Source organism: Monomorium pharaonis, chromosome 2 (genome assembly GCF_013373865.1).
Source record: "Monomorium pharaonis isolate MP-MQ-018 chromosome 2, ASM1337386v2, whole genome shotgun sequence".
Taxonomy (NCBI): Eukaryota; Metazoa; Arthropoda; class Insecta; order Hymenoptera; family Formicidae; genus Monomorium; species Monomorium pharaonis.
The window spans coordinates 2,681,570-2,705,218 of record NC_050468.1 but is presented as its reverse complement, the minus strand read 5'-3'; positions in this window follow the sequence as shown (position 1 = coordinate 2,705,218).

Genomic DNA, 23,649 nt, shown 5'->3' with positions numbered 1-23,649 from the left:
ATACGCTGCACAATTAAACCACAAGGCTACCGCGTTGCGATGTCGAAACGCTTAGCCTCGCTGAACCTACCGACGCCCAGTCACTGGCCCCCAAAATTGCGCTAGAAACCATTGTATATAAGCGCGACCACGCCGTGACCGAGCGGACAGTAACTTACAAACGTCCGAGCTACGTCGCGTACAAGAAACCTTATCGCGAGTGATACTGGGTACCGCTACAGATGACTGTAAGTACCGAAACGAAGAAATAAAGACAACAAAAACCAAGTAAGAAGTGTTTTCTTTCATTCAACCAACAAGCCGAGCCTTCACCCTTCGGGTCTTAATCCCTAAGGCAGGCACGAATCCTAACTACTTACGGGAAGAACTCCCAAAACGAGCAAACTCTCACAACAGCACTGATCATTTGCACACGGAAAGATGCGCACTGATCATTTGCACACCGTTCATTTGGACACGGTGCTTTTGGACACCGTTCAATTGCACACCGTTCAATTGCACATTTAAGTCGTAAACCCATGTGGTGTAGTGAATGCTTTACATACACAGACACACATACACACATACCCACCCCGTCCAAGTCGTTAACCCATGTACACATTACGAACGCAGCCATAATGTATGAATATTTGATATGCGTTTGATTGAACGGTGTGCAATTGAACGGTGTGCAACTAAAAAGTGTGCAACTGAACGGTGTGCAAATGATTGGTACACATCTTTCAGTGTGCAAATGATCAGTGCGCATCTTTTCGTGTGCAAATAATCTCAGTGTGCATCTTTCCGTGTGCAAATGATCAGTGCGCATCTTTCCGTGTGCAAATGATCAGTGTGCATCTTTCCATGTGCAAATGATTGGTGCGCATTTCTTGGTCTGCAAATGAGTGGTGGACAAGTGAACGATGTGCAAGTGAATGGAGTGCAAGTGAGTGTTGTGCAAATGAATGGTGTGCAACTTGTATATGTCTAAGTAAACGAGTGAGTCCCAGATGCGCACAGTAATAAACGGACACAGCAGGCTGAGTGAAACGGACACAGACCAAATGCGCATAAACCAAATGCACACGGACCAGATGCACACGGACCAAATGCGCATGGACCAAATGCGCACGGACCAAATGCGCACAGTCGCAAACCTATGTGGTGCAGAGAATGTTTTGCACACACACACACACATACGCGCGCGCGCGGGCTTCGCTCCCCCTCCCACACCCACCCCTTCGGTAGAGGTGCCCGAAAAATCGCAATTCATGTGGTAAGTTTGTAGGTTATTGTGTCCGTTTGGTCTGTGCGCATTTGGTCCGTGTGCATCTGGTCCGTGCGCATTTGATCTGTGCGCATTTGGTCTGTGTCCGTTTCACTCAGCCTGCTGTGTCCGTTTATTACTGTGCGCATCTGGGACGCTCCCAAGTAAACGGTAGGCATTTTTTCGTGTGTAAATATCTGGTGGCCAAATTTTACATGTGCATGTAACTGGTGTGCATTTTTAATAAAATTTTTTTTGTGTCCAAATGCACAGTGTGCAAATGCACCGTGGTCATTTGAACCGTGTGCAAGTGCATCGCATATATTTATAAGTATCAAACTTTAATGAAAAATTGATCATAAATTTGATATTGATATTAAATCTTTAACATCTGTCTCTGCTTTTTACTTACTTTTCTCATTTTTCAAGTCATCAATGTTTTGAAAAATAATTCGTTTTTCACCTTCAAAACTTTTATATCTTACAATAAGATTCTGATCTATAAGATATAATTTTTAATGAAAAATTAAATATATTGCTGTTAATTTTACTAAAAACAGTAATTAATAGTAAGATTTTTTATACTTGTTAAATGATAGAAATTCTGTTGTGCATCATAATAACATTTTTGGTATCCTTGTATGCACAAGTGATTCGGTATAATATTATCATGTATAACGTTTTCAGAACAGACACCATAAACACTAGGGCTGACCTATAATCGTAAATCATTAATTAATACAATGTGTCCAAAATTGTTTTTCAATAAAAAAATAGAACCTTTTTTATAGAACTATACCACATAACCTTTAACTGTCGGTAAATATTTATTCTAAGTTTATTTTTAATTGCTACGATTAAGTCTTTCAAATGATATATAATTGAATAATAATATAACAACCATATTAAATTTTGGGAGCTTTCCAGCAAGTAACATAAATTGACACAATAGTATTTCAATCTTTATTTGATATTCAGTGAGAGACAAGAACAAAATTACTAATATCAATTTGTGTTTCTTGCTGGAAAGCTCCCTTTATCAATATAAAATTACCTTACGTTTTCAGAATTCATTTTTAGTGATCAAGCTTTCACCGGCTACACGACGCTGGTTGACGCTAGAAGTTGGAAAAATCGAACTTCTTTTTCGTGACGCTAGCGTTGGCTAGCGTTGAACTGTAGTCACGTGATCATTAGAAATCTAGCGTCAAGCGTCAACGTGAAAAGGCACCTTTATACTTTGGCTAAATATTCAATTGCTGATTTTGATATTCAATTAAGTGGATCGGCACATCTCCATTTTTCACCATCACATCTACTTAAGCCTGAATTAACGACTTATAAATTACTTTAACTGGAATTTACACATTGAATGCCGCCTTTAACTTGAGCACATTATTCATATCTACGCAGTTCCATCATTTTTTGATACTACGTGAAAGCTTCGAGGGATTATCTGAATTATACTTCATCACCCACATATATCATGCAAAGATGATTTGAGCTGGCATTACTAATCTAACCATTCAACAATTTATACATGAGTTCTAACCTAAAGTTCCTATTGTTTCGCTTTATATATATATTTTTATGCTATACTGTTATGCTGCTATTTCTTTCACCTTAGCTTTATTTAATACTTATTTTGCTTCATATTCATCAATTTTACTTTCTCTTTCTAAATAAATATTATTTTCCATTTAGTAATTTTCATGTAATGACTATTAATTCACATTTTAAGATATCTCTGCTTAGTAAGGCAATCTCTTATTCTTGTTGAAATGCATATTTATATTGCTATATTTTTTTGCGTGAATAGAATCGTTGCAATGTATTATTGTTTATGATCCAGTTTAGCAATCACTTCCCACACTCAAATAATGAAGATTCTTACTTAAATGTTTGATTATATTATTGATGATCTCATTATTTCTATAATCGCTTTGTTATATTTTACTTACTATTAATTATTCTTAGTCTGTAAGATTACTCATCTTCTTTTTGTTAACTATATTAGATTAATTATTGAATTGCTAATTTCATTTATACTAATTACTATTTGTTTTCTTTACTAGTAGTTAATACTAAGACAGTTCTAACTACGGGGCTCCGAGGGGAGTGCGGGTGTGCGGGGGGTACCGGTAGGCGCGGGGGTATGACGTCACGCGGGGAGGGGGATCTCGCGGTGCGGAAATTGCTGACGCAGTATTTTCGGGTCCGCGACCCGGGAGCGGGAGAGGGGTGTGCGGGGGGTACCGGTAGGCGCGGGGGTATGACGTCACGCGGGGAGGGGGATCTCGCGGTTCGGAAATTGCTGACGCGGTATTTTTGGGTCCGCGACCGGGAGCGGGAGAGGGGGAATCGGGGTCCGCGACCGCCGCCGCCGCCGCCGCCGCCGCCGCTGTTATAGCAGCCATCGCTGCGGTGTTCACTCTCTCCCTCTATTCCGAATCTATCTCTCTCTCTCTCTCTCATCCATACGCGATATTTCCAGCCATACAGTTTTATCATTCTCTCGCTCTTTCTCTTTCATTCGTTGCGTTCTTTCATATCGCCGCCGCCGCCCGCTGCCAAGCGAACGAGAATGTACTACGTGATGGGTGGGAGCGAGAGAACGTGATGGATAGTATATGATGGATAGTATGCGATGTGTATGAGTGAGAACATGTGATGAGTGTGAGTGAGAGAGCATGCGGGAATATGGATATAACGGGTGGGAAGGAGAGAACGTGATGAATAGTATGCGATGTGTAGCATGCGGTATGTGTGAGCGAGAGCGTGCGATGGGTGTAAGAGAGTGAGAATATTGTATTTAATGGGTGAGATGAGTGCAACTGAAAGCGAGGGAAGGGAGTGAGAAAGAGAACGCATATTATATATTATATAACTTTATATATTTATATATTTATATTCATTATTATCATTTATTTATATATTTATGTATTTATATTCATTCTTATTATTTATTTATATATATTTATATATTTATATATTTACACCCAAATTTCGATATTATTATCTATTAGAGGAGGCATGCCAAAAAGACGACGCAAGTCCCATACGTCGGCTTCACCAAATTGACCGTATGATCGTTCCAAAACGTCGTCGTTCTGCGCTCTTAGCATATTTCTCCTCCATCGTGTCCAGAATATTTTATTTATATTAATAAATCCCCTAATTTGGATATCTTCTTGGTACAACCATGGCTAGAAAAAAATTAACATTTTTTTAATTTTATAATTTAACAACTTTTTAAAATATAAATATCTAAAAACTTACTTGATTACTTGTTGACTCGCGCACCGACAATAGCCCTCCTAAAGGGATGTTTATTGGAGGGCCAGGAAGTGGTACCCTCACGCGCAGCTCATTATAACACGTCGGATCGGCGTCCCATCAACACACACGTACTAAAAAACAGACTATAATTATTATTTAATTTTTTACACTTCACATGCACATAAACTTGCACTATCACTTACACCGGTGACGGGATACATGATTTGAATGTTCTGCATGATCATGTAGTATTTGCGATAAAAAGTTTCTTCACAAGCTCACTCTTAATATACCACGAACTGACTGCACCGTCGAGAAGCAGTAGACTAAAGATGTGCGTTACTCTCACTTGAGAGATGAATTTGAAAAAAGTCGTGTCAGCTTTGTGGAATTTTTTTATCTGCACGCATTCTCATTTCAAAGCTTTATAATGCTGTCTCGGTTAACGTCTCAGTTAACATCTCGTTCGAAATAAAAACAACATTAAACATTCCAAACTTACATTTATATCATGCATCCATATCACACATTATCAAACTGCATTCGTACAGCTATCGAACCGCTATCAAACAGCATCACACATCTATTGAACCGCTATTGAACCACTATCAAACTGTATCATACAGCTATCAAACCGATATTGAACTGCATCGTACAGCTATAAAACTGCATCATACAGCTATTGAACCACCATTGAACTACTATCAAACTGTATCATACAGCTATCGAACCGATATTGAACTGCATCGTACAGCTATCAAATTGTATCATACAGCTATCGAACCGATATTGAACTGCATCATACAGCTATCAAACTGCATCATACAGCTATTGAACCACCACTGAACTACTATCAAACTGTATCATACAGCTATCGAACCGATATTGAACTGCATCGTACAGCTATCAAAAACTGTATCATACAGCTATCGAACCGATATTGAATTGCATCGTACAGCTATCAAACTATATCATATAGCCATCGAACCGATATTGAACTATCACTTGTGAAATAAATTGAAAAAAGTTGTGTTAAAGTATAATTTTTTCTATCGTACGTGACTTCATATAATTTTTTCTATCGTACGTGACTTCATATAATTTTTTCTATCGTACGTGATTTATCAACGAGATCGTCTTATATTATCTCGGTCAACGTCTCAGTCAAAGAGCATATTAAACATATCATATTCCATTTCATACATCTATCTATATATCTTATATCCATTTCATACATCTATATATTTTATATCTTATATGGGGAAAGGGTAGAAAACATTTTATTGCATTTTATTTTTCTTTATTTTGAAAAAATTCCACAATTATTTTGATGTTGTGACCACCAGTTATATATTTTAAATACATTTTGTAATGCACAATTCGTAATATGTTTTTCACATCGTATAGTATTACTAACATCTAGATTATTTAAAGATTCAATGTCTTCATAATCTGCATCCAATGTCTTGATATATATCCCATCATCGGTATCGAGCATGTCCGTCAACCATTCTCGTTTCTGAAGTCCCTTAACGTATATGATAGTATTGCTGTCATCCGTATTACACACAGCAGATGTAATCAGACGTTTCGCCATGCTGTACGGTATCATCCCGTCTTTCCATTGCAATCCATGATGATATGCAATCAACCAAGAAGCACAAGACTTATCGGATTTTGTAAGAACACGCCATGGCATGGGGCTAGCAAAAATATAATGTGCGAGAACAGTTCCTTTTCTTAGTACCGCTACTTCCTTTACGATAAATTTTTTATCGACAATGAATCCTTGCAGATCCACAAATGTCGGTACGATCATTATGAGTAACTCTTCAAGACTGTACTTTAATACCAAATATCTCAGTTTTTATCAGTTTGATGTTACATGATTTTGCGCACTACGTTGGACAACGGACAATATTCAATTACACGATCATGTAAAATGAGACAATAAGCGGTAGTATTCGCAGGAACATTTTCCTTGCAATCAAATTCTATGCGCACATCTACGGTAGCACTCTTGACGGATTCGTTTTGTCGCGAACAGTCAATGACCGCAAAAGGTCCTTTTTCCAGGAATGTGATTACATTGAGCAGTGTTTCACACTCATATCCATAATAAGATTTACTAAAACGTCGATATATGTCATACAGAATGGCATATCTAGATTTACGAAAGTCTAAATTCATATCGTCATACGGATAAAATTCAGAGTTTAGATAAAGTTTTACATTGGTTAAATTACAGTCGTCAAAGATCGTAACATCTTGAGATATGATATTTTTTCGACCAGTCTGCAGTGCGAAGATAACGAAGCGCGGTTTCTCGAGTTGAATTGCAGTTTTAACAGCCTATGAATGTTTCGTCGTACTCTGCAGCAAAGGATACTCGTACAGATCCCAGGAGCGAAAACTCATACTTAGACATTGTCCACTCTCCAAAGCTCGCAGCAAAGATAATTTGTTGACTTTGTTTAACGTAACATGCGGCATTCGCCACTGCACTTTAAATAATTCAATTTCTGGTTGAGCCGTAAAATTTCCAACGATAGAATTGTTATCATTGCGCGCTCGTATCAAAATCAATTCATGACGAGCGTTAACAATCACACGTTTGTAATCTTCGCAAAAGCCTAATAATACACTAAGCGGTACGCAAAAGTTGAAGTATCCTTCCGGTAGGTTATACGAAAATTCCCATCCTGCATTCTGCATAATTACTGCTTTGTCATATGACAACGATACATAGTTCTTGAGAGTACTGGTTATTCCAACGTTTCTGTTGCGATCAATTTCCATACCGTTGAGTTCATATCGAATTTCATCAAACATGAACGCCACGCAATTATTTCCGAGATTTATCTCATCTTTATCCGTATCGTCTTTCTTCTTCACCACCAATCTTCCTTCGACGTAGAGAAAACTTTCACACGGTAACGTGTATAAATCCTGCTGTTGTATGGGTATCCTTATTTCATCGCTGTATCCAAAAGTGGTGTTGGCGTACGGATTGTACGTATGAGTCTCAATCTTGACGATGCTGTCGTCAAAGATCGGCTCGCCTCCAATGTTCAAGATCTTAGACATCTTAGATATTTCGTACGATAAATCCCAATGATTTTAAAAATTCAACGTTTGACGCGGTGAGATTCTTTTTATCAGATGAGCGAATATTTTTAACTGTCTTACAATTTATTTCACACGGTCGAATATTCTTGATTGGTGTAAAAATTGTATCCTTCACTTGCTCATTCAACACGAGCATCTCACGTTATCGTCTTCGTACGTGTAATCTAACAGTAATCTCTTCTCCACGAAAATCGAGTAATTGACCGTCCTGATCCACAATGCGAATCGTCAAATCAGTAATGCTCCGTGCGACGATTGGAAGGTAAATGATCTGTGCAGGCGTTTCCGATATCTTATATCCTGGTGGTACCCTCGGCGAAAATTCGTGTATTGTGTGTACACACTTGTCGTTACTGTACGCACCCGCAGTCACGTTACATTCTATGCGAATAATGTTTACGTTTATGATATTTATAGGTGCATCCGATTCATGCCACATTCAAGAATACGCGATGAAAATCCCAACAGCGATCCAACGTTGTTAGATTTAAAGAAATTTATTTGATAAGCACACATAATTTCACTCTTCATTGTATTATTGTTAGCACGAATCACCACCGGATATTCGCTCTCTTCTTCATCTTCTTTGTGAAACGTTCTCTTTTCCGCAACATCGGGATGAGATTGTAAAATTGTGTGTTTCAAATATCTATCTATATCACGCAATTCATACGATCCTTCGGGAATTGTAATTTCCTTGTCGTCTTTGTCGTAATAAAATTTTTTATTCGATGAATTTACATTAGGTATGGTATAGTATGTTTCAAAATCTGTGAGACCGAGCTCGTAATCGCCATCGCTCAAATCTACGGCTGGAAAATAGCTTACCGCGAGGATGCTACTCTTGCCAGTTAGCGTAAACGTCACTGACATGTTGAAACGAATACTGAGTTTGCACAATGTTAGCCTTTAAATTGATTACTAACTGTTTAAAGAAAACGCAGACATAGTTGGCCGCAGTTGCTTTGATCATAACGTTGATAAGGCGTGTGATTGTACTCGATCCGCGTTACATCTAAATATTGCACCAGTTCTTGCGGTGGTCTAAGATTGCCGAAACTATCAAAGTATATAGCGCGATTTCCTCTCTTTGCGTATGCCATCCAGTGTGTACCTGATCCTTCAGCGTTATCTAAATTTACAATACCGCTCTCGTTTCGATATGCTCCAGCCGTTGGTAATGCTGTACGCATAAAAATTCCTCTAAAGTGTGGAATGCTCATACGTTTCGCTAACTGTAATAATTGTATGTTGGTAGTTGCACCTTTTGGCATTTTTAACGTCTTTTTGACGTTTTTTTTTTCCTCGACACTCCTTGTCCACGCTTATATGGAGCGAGATAAACTCCATGACCTTCCATGACACGATTATGACGTTTCAATTCGTTTAGCTGACGCTGCGCTGCCTTGTTATCATTCACAGCCTTCGCAACTCCCGCCGCTCCACCGACCAACGACCCGAGAACACCCAACAGCGGTAGAATGGGTAAAACACCACCGCGTTTTGCTACCGGAAGTATTCGTTTACTCGTTCTCGGAAGTATTCGTTTACTCGCTCTCTTCTTTTTATCACTTTTTTTCTTTTTCAAACCCATACCGATTTTCGTCTTAGTTTTCATAGCTGCCCAAACGGCTGCTGCAGCAGCTCTTTCTCCGAAAGTCGAATCGTTCGCTGTAATGCGTTTTCGCGCTTCCGCAGCGAATATATTATCAGCTGCGTGTCTATCGGTGAGTTCGTTGCTCCGGGAGTATGCAATGTCGTGTTCGCAACATGCCGCGTCCAACGGATTAATACCCCGATCACCTCTGACCAATCGCTTTTTCAGCCTAGTATCTGGACCGCAAAATTGATATCCTGGTATGTGCAGTTCGAAAGGAAGCGCATTTATCGCACGATTTAACAAGCCGCGACCTATCGCTGGCATTCGCGACAATTCTTTATCAACGGAGCGGGGCCGTCGATGTGCGTCTGGTGCAACGATTGATTGTAATGTTCGTAGCAACGACGATGGCTTCGAATCTCCGTATCAGTCTTTATATGTTCCGGAAGTCTGTCCCACACGTGTTTGATATAACTGCTACACACGCGTAGCAGAATAGGTTTTGACACGAATTCTAACTGCTCAGCACTCAAATCGAGTATATCGGAGGGATGTGACAATATGAGAAACATTTTACATACTGAACAATTTTGCTCGGTGCGTCTCTATAAATAGATCGATCTTATTAATTTTTGTCAGTTTTTATCAGAGCATAGAGGGAGAAAATATGCGGTTCGTACAACATTCACCAGCGATTAAAGTAACAAATTTCGATAACAGAATAATGTCCGAAAGAAAAATACGGAGGCATGGAAACATGTTGCCGAGTTCTATACGTGGTATAATTTGCGGTCCGTCAAATTGTGGCAAGACAAACGTATTAATAGCTTGTTGGAAAGTCCGCATGGAGTACGTTTTGAGAACGTGTATGTGTACTCGAAATCATTACAACAACCAAAATATCAATATTTGGAAAATTTATTGACACCGATTGAAGAAGTTAGTTATTTTGCATTCTCCAATAACTGTGATGTCATTCAGCCGAGTGAAGCGCTTCCGAATTCCATTTTTATCTTTGATGACATGGCGTGTGATAAGCAAGATACGATAAGAGACTACTTTGCAATGGGGCGACATGTGGATGTCGACTGCTTCTATCTCTGTCAGACGTATGCAAAGATACCGAAACATCTTGTACGCGACAATGCGAATTTGCTAATTTTATTCAAGCAGGATGGTACCAATCTAAAACATGCGTACAACGATCATGTAAATACCGACATGTCTTATGAGGATTTTAGCAATTTATGTCATACTTGTTGGCAACAAAAGTATGGATTTTTAGTGATAGATAAGGATAGCGCACTCGCCGATGGACGATATCGAAAAGGATTTAATGACTTCGCAATACCATAAAGCAGTTAGTTGTTTTTGATACGTTGACCAAGTAGCGTTTCTCAACATGGATAACACAGATAACAATATGGATCGTGAGAAGATTGTGAAAGAGATTGCGAAAACAAGTGATTCAATTCGCAAAAAATATCGCGCTTTGAAAGCGGGTAAAGTGCAAGAAGAAATGGCGTTGGAGAGACACTTCAAGCCCATTGTCGAACCATTAAAACAGATTGTTGAAAACACCGTTGGTGATGTATCAGATCCGATTAAGAATGAATCGTTCTTCTCGGGGAAAGACGAATACGCAGAACCAAAACCCAAACGAAAGCGATCAAACGCTTCGTTTAACAATTCTATAATAACCTCTACTCCTGTTAAAAAAATGAAACGATCAAAAACTGTACTAACTAATTTGAATGAAACATCGCAAATACTACATGATAGTGATTTATCGTACAGTCATGTACCTTCCGTCGAAGACGTTTTTGAAATAGCAGCCAATGAACCGCTTGTGACGTCTATTCGACAACAGTTGGAAACGCGAGAGGGACGTGAAAAGTTGCACATGCACTATGGTCCATTAGGTCAAAAATATATGGGGGCTGTTCTGAGCGGTAAAAAACCAGTCATCATAGATACTGTTTACGGAGTTTATTTCACCGACTTTGGAACGATGCTCGGCGATAAATGCATCGACATACATAAGAATGATAACATAGTTATAGATGGTAAAATATACACGGGAACGCCTGGTCTGTACGAATTAATTTTCATGAAAATGCCCAACATGTACACGAATAATGACCTGCAAAATTATAAAAACATTTTATTGGTGACAAATGCATATAGACGCGGACATATTGCACATAATCAAGTAATGGGCAACAAAGGGTCTAAATATAAAAATATAATTGCACCCTTAGTAACAGACGCAAAAGTTGGACAAGGTTTATCAAGCGCTATTACATTAAATGATAACAAGATCGATTATGTTCATTGGGATGATCCCAACGAGCTTGTGGATCGCCTTCGATTGCTCGAGGCCTCACACCAGGCAGGGCACAATGCTCACGGCAACGAGATTCTATCAATTATCGAGGAACTTCGCGAGGCTGGTTTTATTATAAATTAAAACTGTGTGAAACAAATCATTTAGTCAACATCGAAATGTCAATCAACAAGTTTGGAACATCACTCGGAAGAGGTGGTGCGGAACCATATTATCAATGGAGCGGATTAGTCAGAAATTACGTGCGCGATAACGCTCTTTGCATGGTTGTCTCCGATTTTGATGCAAAGTCGCGCAAGATTCGAGTCAAAGTACTCATACGGATATGAGTCAACGTACTCATACGGAAATATACCTTTTCGTGTCAATAAATCAAAATCCTCGTCAGATAAGTGTAAAAATTCGGAACGTACAATTTTTAATTTTTCTTTGCCTAGAAATGATGCCAATTTTTCGAGACTAGTATTTAAAAATTTATATGAATCTATGAACCGTAGTTTTATGTAATTGTGCGGATCTAATTTATCGGCTGTGTCTACGACATGTTTTGTAAAAGAAATGTACTTTTCTTTCGTGATGGGAAGTACGTCGGTCTTCCCTTTGAACGCTGTGGCTATTTCCTTAATAATGAAATGCGAATCGTATCCAGATAAGTTATGAAAAATAATAGGCATGTATGATGCATTTCGATAATTTAAATTACAGAGAGAATGTGCAGGACCGCGGTAACGACCAGTCAAATGACAATGATCGCGCACCCGCGTATCATCCGACGCGAATGGCTTATCGCAGATATGACACCGCGTCGCGCTATGGTATGCCTCCAATTGTTCCATCGATAACGTTTCCATGGGGATATTAGTTGATAAACGAGTCTTAACATTATACGCTAATTCTTCTAGTTGTTTAGTGAACCACGCGATGCAATCTTTATCGCGACGAAACCGGTACGTGGATAACGTGTCGTCGTATGAGCATCGCACGTAATACCAGATGCTGAATACCTCATGTTGTTGATATGTATACGACGCTGTATCATGTTGCGTCTTCCGCAGCACACACTCGAGGTCCGCGTAAACGATAAAGGGCACTCGTTCCTTGTGGTTTATATTCCGGAAATTCAACCACTTGTCGTCTTCGGCAGGCAATGTGATAGCGCAGTCGTTCATCCTCTAACAGTCTACAGCGTGTGATTGTAACCTCTCGCATGATGAAAAATAGTGCAAGCACCTGTAAAAATAATTTTAAAAAATTTTAATTATTTATTTTGCTAGATCATAAAACTATTTTTTACATAAGAATATAGTATACATACCGATCGCAAATGTATTTCTTGTGCTCTTTTTTTACTCAGTTGGGAGCCGATGAGACGGGGCAGATTTTTTATCCACACAAAGTGGCCCACGCTGCCTTCATGCGGATTTTGCACGTATAATAAATTGACATGCTTCTCTTTCTTGTCATTAGAGAGCCGCAGCGGAAGAATCTTTAGCATTGCCATTTCCTTTTTCATCCCGTAGACGTTGATCGATATATTATTAAGACTCTCAAATTTTCCAATGTCCTTTACTGTAACGGGAAACGCAATGTCATCAAACTTTAGGACTGTTGTATAATGTGGATATGACGATTCCAATCCTGTGTTTCTTTCAGCAGGATGTAGAGCGGCGACCACTGACCACGCGAAGCATGCATTGTCCTTTGAATTAACGTTCACTACTGCACGTTTCATCATTATTTCTCGCAGTAATGTCACGTAACACCCCGCGTGTAGAGGATTGTGCTTATTTATATTTAGAATCAAATTGAGAATTCGCGATAGCGCCCACCCGCTATCTCGTTCTTGAAACTCTTCGAGTGATGCTAATGTGGGCTCGATAACGCGTCGCTCATACCACTCGTCCAAGTCCGATGTTTGGAATAGTTCACAATTGTTAGTGTTTATACTTTTGTTGGCATGTTTATCACCCGTTACAAACACGCCGTTGAATGCTGTATTCACTTTTACACTGTTGTGTTCCTCTAGAGCGTCTCGCATTCGCTCGAGCACTATACCGCCTGCGTCTTCTAAAAACGTTCGCGGTTCAATATAGTTTGTATTTATCACTGCACCTGTCTGAATGCGATTCTCGAACGCTGTATCTATCTCTCGCCACATGAGTTTGTTCGCGTTATTACTAGTGCTCGCGTAATTACCACCTACATGCACGAAACGTCTTTGTAATTGTGTCTTTTCACCTTCGAGTCGCGCGATCCTCGCCACCAACGATTGTCTTTGTCCGACGGCAAGCCGAGGACGCTTTATGCGGCTATGTTCCTCAAGCTGTTGTATAATCTCGTCGCATCGCTGCAACCACATAAAACACTCGCCCAAAGTAGTGACTCCATTTGCTTGCTCCAACAGCTCGCGTTCCACTTGCTCGAAATTATTCTCCATTTTTATAACTGTTGTCTTTTTATCACTGTTTTAAAACAACACCATACAATCTTCAACAGGACACTCGCATGTAGTTTCGTAGCACCTAATGCAGAATCGAAATTTGTCTTGAATTTCAAACTGCATTAGCTTGCTTTGTCTTTCACACCGAATATAAAAACATATTTCCTTCTCTTGCTCAGACAGAACGTATTCATCCTCATCATTGTTCAAAAGATTTGAAGATTCGTGGTAAGTACGCAGCATTTTCTCTACATAAGGATTCTCAGTATCATAAGCAAAGTGGGACGTTATTGCTATCACTTCGATATATCTTCCAACACCTGCTGGTATCTCAATGAGGTGGTAACAGCATTCCTGAGTCTTTTCTACGATTTGTTTTGCTATATCATATTCATTATCATCGGTGTCAACCGAATTGAGTATCTCTCTATATAATTTGTGCTTCATATGATGAGGCCAGTTATGAACAAATTGGTCGTGTATGTAAACTTCCTGTATTACGGTGCGTTCATGCGTTCCGCGTATACCGAGTTCTCGATCACGTAGAAATTGCACTGGCGATATTCTCTGCACATCCTTTCGTTTTTCGGAATCATCATTATTGTTAAGAACATAAATGGCATCTTCTACAATATCGTCATTCATGTTGTAATAATGTAGTTTTTATACTAAGAAGTCTCTACTGTGCGCACACTGAACACAAATTGCACTGAATTATTACTCCGGATTGATGACGATTTCAACTTGCACTCGGATCTTAAACTTCGCATCAAATGCGATATTATGCGCTTCCCGACCGCTTATATATTTTTTATAACTCTTCATTTTCTTTGTCTTAACATCGGTGCTTGACCTCTGCAAGATTTGCATTATTGGAATGTGCGATTCTGAATGATCTCATCAAGAAAGTATCAAATGATTTATGTACGTGCCTAAAACATATTTTTGTTACAGCAGCCGTACATCGGCGCTTGACCTCTGCAAGATTTGCATTATTTGAATGTGCGATTTTCGTATGATCTCATCAGTAAATATCAAATGTACATGCCTAAAACATATTTTATTACAGCAACCGTACATCGGCGCTTGATTTCTCAAAGATTCACATTATTTGAATGTATGATTTTCGTATGATCTCATCAGTAAGTATCAAATGTACATGCCTAAAACATATTTTGTCACAGCAGCTGTATATCGGCGCTTGATCTCTCAAAGATTCACATTATTTGAATGTGTGATTTTCGTATGATCTCATCAGTAAGTATCAAATATATGTGCCTAAAACATATTTTGCCGCAGCAGCCGTACATCGGCACTTGACCTCTCAAAGATTCACATTATTTGAATGTGTAAAGTTTGAAATAGTGATTGTCCCCTCTACTGAGATGTGTGAAAAAATATGTGATTGTCCCCTCTACTGAGATGTATGAAGGGTGTGCAATATAAGAAGAGTTCTGACAACGGTATCACATCAGTTAATCAGTGGAATACGGACGGTAAAGTTCCAATCTTGCATTAGTTAATCAAAAGAAGTCGGAGTTTCCCCTGAAAATGAACTATTATGTTCCGATTCAGTAGAATGAAACGTGCGATAAACCGTAAGTATTTCTTAAATTAATTAAATCAAATTTTGTTACATATTTAATTGGATTTTATTTTTTATAACTTGCAACATTTTTTCTTTACAGAACAATGTCGCAGCCGCGTCATACTCCACGCATTCTGGGGAGGAGATTTGCTTTGACGGCTACATTCTACAAATATTTGGATATAGGAATCAGTGTGGGACTTAAGCCTTTTGTAGAGATGATTCTTGGTGACAACAAGGGCAATGAGATACCGCTGTCACGTGATACCTGGGTAATAATTATTGAGAAACGGATAGATATCGAGCAACTCCTGCAGTCGACAACATCGTTGTGGATTAATGATCTTTTCATCGAAGTCGTTAAAATACGTAACGAGAGTATTATAAAATTTACTTTAAATAACAAAATTATGTACATGAAACCATCGACTGTGCAATTTTTACTAAATCTTGAAGATGTTATCAATAATGCATATTTTAAGTTATGGGATGATATGCATATAGTAAAAGAACGATATAATCAATTTGTAAACTGTTTGCGGCGAAATAATATTCATAACAAGTGCGATGCAGTCAAATTGTTAAATGAAATATGTGTAAAAACTTCTCTCGTAGATTGCGAACTGATGGTTTATGCATCAGACAATATTGTATACGACGCGTTACAAAAGGAATAAATGAAAAAATTTATAAATAATTATTATAACTTATTTTCTCTCTTCCCTATTCCTTTGCGGTATAATGGCGTGCGCAGAACCGAGTAGGAGGTACATAGATAAGATGGGTGGGAACGCATGTATGTAACCGCATATGAAAGAACGCAACGAATGAAAGAGAAAGAGCGAGAGAATGATAAAACTGTATGGCTGGAAATATCGCGTACGGATGAGAGAGAGAGAGAGAGAGACAGATTCGGAATAGAGGGAGAGAGCGAGCACCGCGGTGATGGCTGCTACAACAGCGGTGGCGGCGGCGGCGGCGGGCGGCGGCGGCGGCGGTCGCGGACCCCGATTCCCCCTCTCCCGCTCCCGGGTCGCGGACCCGAAAATACTGCGTCAGCAATTTCCGCACCGCGAGATCCCCCTCCCCGCGTGACGTCATACCCCCGCGCCTACCGGTACCCCCCGCACACCCACACCCCCCTCGGAGCCCCGTAGTTAGAACTGTCTTAGTATTAACTACTACGTAATATATATATTAATTAATATATATTATATATTTATTAATATATATTATATATATATATTAATTAATACTTTCATTTGCTATACATATTATCGCTTTCTTCCTAACACCCAAAAGAATGCGACCTTGGACCATTGTTTTGCTCATGATCCATAAATATGTCTAACATGCTGTACAAGCAAGAATATTTTGGAATATAATATACCGCTTTCTAAAACCTTTGTAATATTTTCTTATTTTGATATTTGCAACTTATATTTTTCTAAATAATATTTACTATTATTAACTTTTTACTGATATCCTCTTCATATACTACCTATACAGCACGAGGAGCTCCCGGGAAGCTCTCGAGGGGCTCATAAAATTTTTCATAAGCTTCATTTAAGCTTCCAAAAAATTCGCACGGAGCTCCCTGGGAGCTGCTATGTCCGCTTTTGAGAGCTCCTTGAGAGCTTCATTTGAGCTCGCAGGGAGTTTATAAATCATGTTTTAAAAGCTTCGTGCGAGCTTCAAAGTAATTCCCGAGAAGCTTTTATACAAGCTTCCTGAGAGCTTCATCTAAGCTCGCAAGGAGTTCAGAAATTATGTTTTAAGAGCTCCCTGCGAGCTTCAAAATAATTCTCGGGAAATTTCTATATAAGCTTCCCGGGAGCTCTTATGTCCGCTTTTGGGAGCTCCCTTTTAAGAGCTTAGATGAAGCTATCAGGAAGCTTATACAGGGAGTCCCAGAGCATACTGGTCACTGTTCATAAAAAGGTAGATGGGATCGAGATGAACATAAAAGTTCAATATTGTTGTGGGTTTGGTCTGCTAATAATCGAGATATAAATTTTTTAAATTATGCGAATGAGAGCGCGCCTTGCGCGCCGTAGGAAGGGCTCGAGCCGCTCGAGCCATAGCACGGCCTACTGTCTCAAGCATTGGCTAATGGCGGCGGCGGCAGCGGCGGGGGGAAGAAGGAGAAGCGTTCCCACGTCACGCCGCACCGCGCCTAAGCTCGCGTCGATGGCTGCTACGCACACTCGCGATTACATGACGAGATTATGAATTATTAATAAAAATAGGACAAATTTAAATCGTAATAAACTTCTGTAAATAAGAAAGTCGGGATGTACTTTCGAATAGGTCGGACCCCCGATTTATTTGAAACTTCGTATTCTTATGTATTTTGACTCGCTGATTACGAATATGATAGTGAAAATTGGCGCAAATTTGATTTTCATGGCGGAAACCATGAAAAAACCATAAAAATCATGGTTTTTTCCATTTATTTCCGTAAATAATGAGAATTTTGAAAAATACTTGAAATAAAAGTTGTAGATCTCATCGAAATACACATTTTATGTCCTATTAATTTTTGCCGTAAAGACAATAGTTTTTGAGAAAAACGACGTTAAATGTTCAAAACCTCATATAACTCATCTAACACAATTCGAGTTTTATTAATTAATTTTATTTGTTAATTCTGGAAGAGTTAATACTGGACGTCCACTTTTGTATTGTATGTACCATATGGGTTTGTGACTTTCAACGCGTAGCGAGGTCCATCCACACTCCCCCCTGCTTACAGAGCGAAACAACGTCCACGCTTAGCGAGGTCCACCCACCCCCCCCCCTGCTTACAGAGCGAAACAACGTCCACGCTTGTACTGTACCACATGGGTTTGCGACTTTTGGGAGGATTTGTAACCATCCCTACTCCGACTAACCCCCACTTTCAGCCATCTGAGGCCCCTACCCGGAGCGGGGGCGAAGCCCCCGCGGAAGAGGGGGCCGACTACTTCCACCTAGTAACATTCCGCCACCTGTGGGTGAGAGTATAAAAATAAACTAGGAGTAGTCGGCCTCTTTCTCTTTTCAAGGCCATCTTTAGCTTAGTGAGCTTTTTTTAGCTCTAAAAAAAGCAACCTTGTTGCTTTTTTAGTTTCCTGAAAGTTTGGTCTTTTTGTTTTTTTGCTGACTACTTCCACCTAGTTTGGTTTTTTTGTTTTTTTGTCGACTACTTTCACCTAGTAACATTCCGCCACCTGTGGGTGAGAGTATAAAAATAAACTAGGAGTAGTCGGCCTCTTTCTCTTTTCAAGGTCATCTTTAGCTTAGAGAGCTTTTTTTAGCTCTAAAAAAAGCAACTTGTTGCTTTTTTAGTTTCCTGAAAGTTTGGTCTTTTTGTTTTTTTGCTTTTATGGGATAATTTGATTTCTATGCTTTTTTTAGAGCTAAAAAAAGCATAGAAATCAAATTATCCCATAAAAGCAAAAAAACAAAAAGACCAAACTTTCAGAAAACTAAAAAAGCAACAAGGTCAAACTGGCCCATAAAAACAAAAATTATTTAGAATCAAAGTTTCTTAAAAGACTAGAAAAGCAAAAGCATCAAATTGCTCTATAAAAATGAAAATCTATAACTAAAAAAACTAAAAAAAAACTAAAAAGCAGAGGGGTCAAACTGCCCCGTAAAAACTGAAAAAAACAAAGATGAAATCATCGTAACATCAAACCATTGTTACCAAAATAGCAGATTTTTATGTCTGCTATTAATTGGTTGAAGGGATCTGCCCCCAATTTTTTAACTCGTCGCCGCCATAAAAATTCACAGAGGTGATCTGCAAGATTGCTCTTTTGGACGCCACCTCGAGAAAGGAATCGCCTTATCCCCCGCCAAGAAGACTCAATTTGAGTGTGGGTTCCAGTATTGGGATCCACGAAATTCTCGGAATGATTCACAGTTCTATGTATAAAACCATAATTTTCAATGTTTATGTATCCTTTCCAACAATCGGTATGGATCTCTGTCCCTTCTGCAACGTGTTTCTTGATCAAGCCAATTAATGTGGCTTGGTCCCTTTTATTATCGGGACAAATCTCCAAACGATAACTGTGTGCATGGCCTCTATGAATCATTCCAAGGATCCAGGATCCTTCCACAATACGTCCTCTCTCATACTTCCGACGCCCAATTTTGCACTCGTCAATTTCAACCACTTGACCAACACCTCCAATTTTACCTTCTTCTTCTAAGTGTTAATCAAGAGCAATCAAGCAGACCTCTCAGCAAAAAGAGAATCTACCGGCGACAGTTTCGGATGAAATTGCTTGTCCCTCAACAATACTGCTCTCACGTATAGTTTGCTCAAAATTAAAATTAAGAGCAAAACTATACGTAATTAGCATGCATGCTGCTGCTGAAATATGGCATTTTTCAAACCAAGTGTTTTCAGCAACAGTATGTACATGCCGATCCTTTTTTTTTTTCGCAAACAAATCGACCACAAGTCATATATGATTCTTGTAATATCATTCTCTTCTTATGTTTTCTACAAAATCGTTCCACTGGAATGAGTTCTAAATCCCTTAACCATTGGAGAGTCTTCTCCCGATCTTGTAGAATTAAACTTAAATTAAAAATATTATATTTTTGATCCATTAGGAAGAGAAAAAAAAACAAGAAGAATAAGAAATGAAAAAAATAAAGATAATATATAAAACAAAAAAATCGGGAAAACAATTGCCTCTGCTCACTGTAATATTGCCTCAAAAATACTTGAGGAGAATAACAAGAACGCACGGTCAACAGCTCTGCTTACATACCGCGGACGCTAAGATAGTTTTGTACCATAACACTGAGGTGCAATGGTGTAATCAGTGCTCAAGTCTAGCTGCCCTTTCCAAGCCGATTCCCGAAGCGATGCCTCTTATCGTTGCAGCACCCACCACCGCGCAAAGCCTTGACGGTCGAGCCGCCGATCTCGCGCGTGACGCTTTGTCTCAGTCACTGTATGCGGACTCCCCCTCCTCACCACTAATAAGACCATTTTGGTGCTAGCGTCCAAAAACTTACATCACAGGTAAAAAGGTATAGGTAGATCATGCTTCGCATGGAAAGTCAAAATTCCAATGGTATAGAAAACACATGAGAGAGGCTCACCCCGTTCCAGTATTAACAAATAAAATTAACTAATAAAACTCGAATTGTGTTAGATGAGTTATATGAGGTTTTGAACATTTAACGTCGTTTTTCTTAAAAACTTTTGTCTTTACGGCAAAAATTAATAGAACATAAAATGTGTATTTCGATGAGATCTACAACTTTTATTTCAAGTATTTTTCAAAATTCTCATTATTCACGGAAATAAATGGAAAAAACCATGATTTTTATGGTTTTTTCATGGTTTCCGCCATGAAAATCAAATTTGCGCAAAGTTTCACTATCATATTCGTAATCAGCGAGTCAAAATACATAAGAATACAATGTTTCAAATAAATCGGGGGTTTGACCTATTCGGAAGTTTATCCGAGAAATTTTTTTTTCGTAAGAATATTTACCAATCTATTGCCAATTACACCTGCCCATACGTTAATCGACCAGCGATATTGAAACGCGACTTGACGAATAGCGCGAGAATTTTCATCTGACCATTTCACTGAATTCCGCGAATTAAATACACCGTTAGGTGTAAATATAGCCTCATCTATCCAGAAAAGGTTTCTGGCAAATGCAATATCTCGTCGACACTGTGCAAGAAATCCTGCAATGTTTTATTAATGGTTATTGGCTAATGGTGTATTTAATTCGCGGAATTCAGTGAAATGGTCATATGGAAATCTTCGTGCTATTCGTCAAGACGCGTTTCAATATCGCTGGGCGATTAACGTATGGGCAGGTGTAATTGGCAATAGATTGGTAAATATTCCTACGAAAAAAAAATGTCTCCTTTGCTGTACTTATGATACATATACTCGACGCGTATATTAATAACTGTTACAAGTAATTACCACTGTTACTAATTACTATTAATTTTTAGATTGGCCCATTTTTTCTGCCACCACGACTTGACGGACTAGCATACGAAAATTTTCTAGTCAATGAACTGCCAATGCTTTTAGAGGATATTCCTCCGGCACATTTACGGCACATTTCCCAACGTGTACGTAATATTTTAAACGCACATTTTCCAGATAGATGGATGGGTCGAGGTGGCCCAATCGCCTGGCCACCACGATCGCCAGATTTTAACGTGCTCGACTACTTTGTTTGGAGCCATATCAAAGCTAAAGTCGAGCATATGCGTGATAGACCCAAAATTGAAGTACGCGAAGCAATTTTAGCGGCCTTCAACAGTGTAACGCCAGACATGGTGCATCGTGCAACGCAACAAATTATACGAAGAGCAGAACTCTGCTTCGATGCACGAGGGAAACATTTTGAGCAGTTATTGCATTAAAATGATGAGAGTGGATTAGGCCTACTGGGGAAACCACTTTAAAAAGAAACGCGCTAAGCTATCTACTTTGATGGTGGTGCGGAAACGATAGCATTTTTTTTTTTTTTGGATTTGTGAAGTTGACTCAACTTTTATTGAGAACGTTTTTGACTCTGCAATACTATAACTAAAAGTTATCAAAATTCAAAACTGTATGCTCCTGATTATTTTTTTATTAATTAACAAAAAAATCTGACCGTGAATGTTTTGAAACTATAAAAAAATGAAAATGAAAAGTTATTCTTATAATGACTTATACAACAAGTGTGTGTGTGTGTGTGTGTGTGTGTGTGTGCGCGTGCGCGCGCGCGCGCGTCTGCGTGTGATAATTTTTGATAAATAACTTTTTTAACGAATAAGTGAATTCAAGTGAATTTTTGCAGCCATATTTTTTTACATTTTAATATAATTTTACATTTTAATGTAAGAAATTTAATTTAATCTTAATTCTTTCTCTCGTAATGCTACTTTTATATGGAATTTACAAAAAAAAGTACAAAGTTCAATTTTACATACGAATCAAGAGTAAATAAAAAATTCAATAATCAATAAAAGAATTTAGAATTCAAAATTTTACATAAAAATTCAAACGTAATAATAGAACAAACCGTAAAATTTTTATATTTTTTGTATTGTTTTGAAATGTGACTTACTTAATATCAAGGAAATAATTTCACTAACACCTCTACAATTTTAGTTTTTTATAAAAATAAAGCAGAACATTGCTGCAATTTTTATATTAAAAAGACAATGATAAAAAGATGTACTTCGCGAATTCAGCAGGAATATCTTTTCTTCTAAAGTATTTACAGAAACACGATAAACCTCATTTTTAACAACAGTTCAAATCAATATTATTAGAGTTTCATTAAATGTCGTATAAAATTTTTTTAACAAGATTACTATTTTTTAACTCTTTTAACATTAAACACGATACGACACTCAGGAAGAAAGTATCGTGCTGATTATTTATCGCCGTTTTAGTGATAATTTTAGATAATTTTTTTCTTCGATCGTGTTTAATACTAAAAATATAAAGAAATAATTGTTAAAATTTTATTCAAATTACACATAATGAAAGTAGAATAGTACAAACTAAAGATGTTAAACGTGGTAATATTTATTGCATTTGTGTACTACGTAGTACTTGAGAAGGAGAGAGAGAGGAGAGAGAGAGAGAGGAGAGAGAGAGAGAGTGATTGATTGATTGATTGCGTTTATTATGCCCGAGCAATAGCTGTAGGGCAAAGAAGATTGAGCAGAAACATAGATTTTACAATTAGTCAAGCAACAATGAAAGTAACAATAAACTTATAATCAAAACTAAGCATATAAAATAAGGTCAGTCACAAACTACAAGCAAAGAGGTGAAACAATCGCAAGCGCCATACGAAGTACATAAATAAAAATTAGCAGATTCAAGACCATCGGAACGCTGATAAAAAGTGGAAACTGCAGTCTAACATTACAAATAGTGCAATGGTCAAATTAACAAAGTAGAAATGACAAAATGTAATAAGCAAGTATAAGGTAGGATGAGTACAAAAGTAGCAAAGTTAGCAGACTTAGTGTAAT